Below are 2,236 nucleotides of genomic sequence, written 5' to 3'. Positions count from 1 at the left end.
GGCCTCCCGCCGGTCACGTGGCCGCGCCGCACCGCCCGGCCGGCAGTGCCCGCCCGCCTCAGGGGCCGGGACCTGTCCCTGTGCCCGTCCCCGTCCCCGTCCCCTCGGCAGGTGCGGGCGCCTCTCGGCCCCGGCCGGCGGCGCGGGGCTCCCCCCCTCGGGGTCTCCGCTCGACTCGGGGGAGGCCGAGTGCCCTCGGAGCGGCTGGCCGCCCCGGGCTCCGATTCACCGCTGTCTGCAGGCAGCTGGCCGGCAGGGACCGGCCTCCCCAGGGCATCGCGCCTGCCAGCGGAGAAAGCCGAGGAACGCACTGCTGTTAGGTGTGCGCGGCTTGTAAACCCCTCGGTGCTGATGTCTGTGCGCACCAAGCGCTGTTACATCCACTGCCAGGCACAGCTCTCCATGCCCATACCCACACAATACCAGTCTTTTTTCTGTGCTCCTTTATGACTGTCCTCAGGCCTCCATCTCCGTCCCACTTCCTACATATTCCTGTCACCCCAGCTCCTACAACATCCCTGTTTCTCTCAAAACCATGTTCCCTGTCCATACAAACAGGGGCTGCTATGCTGAACCTACACCCTAACGCACAGACCCGTGCTCTAGCTCAGCTACAGCACAGTGTTATGTTAACTAAGGGTGCAAACCACTCCTCACTTAAGCTCATGTGGGCTTAAGATAACCCATTAGCCTTAGCCCAAGCACACCCATGTCTCATTATAATGCAGCTTTTAAGGATCTTGGAATTTTGTGAGGCATAGTCCCAGTCAGTGGATTTAGTCTGGTCTCACAACACGACAAAGGCCAGCAGACTAGCTCATGATACAGAGCCTGGATTTACTGGGCTACCCACAGGGAAAAATGGATGCTTGCTATTACCAGTCATTTGTTACAAGTCTTAATGAAATTATGTCAAATATGTGACAATTCTGTGGAAAAAATCCCATGTTCCACGGTTACTCACTCCTTTATTTGAAAAGGAAGGGGGACCTAAATTTTGGCACGGTTTCAAGTCCACTCCTTGGAGAGAGTGCTGTCACATTTTGGTGGGAAAGTCACATACGTATATATGATGTGTAAGGAACTCAGGCTAAAAGGTTACCACAGCTATATATTAGCGATGACATTCTGTGACTAGGCTGATTAAACAGCTGTTTTTCCACCCGTACATTTATGTTAGACCAACCTTTGTTATCAATGTCATTATCCAAAAATAAATGCATCTTAAGAGAAATAACAAGTTTGCTTATGTAGGTGGAACAAATGGCTCAAGTACGAATTCATAAATTTAGAATAAAGTCTAGATAAACGACTTGCTTTTGCTGTCATGAATTTCAGCCAGCTACATATCTTCAAATTGCAAACTCCACTTACCTACATAAGTCCTGACACAATCCACTCTACCATTACTTAAGTGCGACAAATTCCTGACAAACATTTAGTTTCCTGAAGAAGAGAAACAAAAGTTTTGTCTGTTACATCCAAACACCTGTACTGCTCAATCTCCAGTACAAAGCTAATGCATAACGCTAACCATTAGCTGAAGATTTTACATCTTTTTTGAATTGGAATGAAAATGGACAAAGCACTTACATTCCCAAGGGAAAACCTTGATTTTGAAGCACCAGTAATGGTTTTAATAGTTTCAGTAAAGACTCCTTGCTTTTAGGCCAAACCCAAATTACAGCATCCCCCGATGCTCTGTTCTAACTATGCTCTTTTGGTCAGTTGATGAGTAGTTCCTTTCTGTTACCTAATGGCCTAAAAAATGCAGTATAAATCATACTGATTCCACCAAATTCAGAGTGTAATTGATAAAAAGAACTGACAGAATAGGAGTCCTGAAAATTATTGGTGCATAGCTGGTGAAATGATTTTATTATATAGATCTCTGGAAGGCACAGGGAAATACGTTATTCACCTTCCATAGCAATGCCTTTGTGAACTCTGTTCAGGTCTTTGCTCTATTGTAAATTGTACCTATAAAAAACCCTCAGCTTCTAAATTGTAGCAGTCAATAGACTGTGCTGTATTCTAGACAATGTATTGTATAGTACTTTCCACTGCTATCAAAACTATTAAAAAAAAAAAACAACACACCAACAAAACACCACACAAGCTACTGAATCACGGTCTGTCTCCTGCTAACCTGTGGCAAAACTCTTTACTATGGATTACAGTATTTTACACTGCACATCATACAATACCCTACTTCCCAAAAAGCTCTTGTTAAAAA

Source organism: Cygnus olor, chromosome 8, assembly GCF_009769625.2.
Source record: "Cygnus olor isolate bCygOlo1 chromosome 8, bCygOlo1.pri.v2, whole genome shotgun sequence".
Classification (NCBI taxonomy): domain Eukaryota; kingdom Metazoa; phylum Chordata; class Aves; order Anseriformes; family Anatidae; genus Cygnus; species Cygnus olor.
This window is presented reverse-complemented; position numbering follows the sequence as displayed.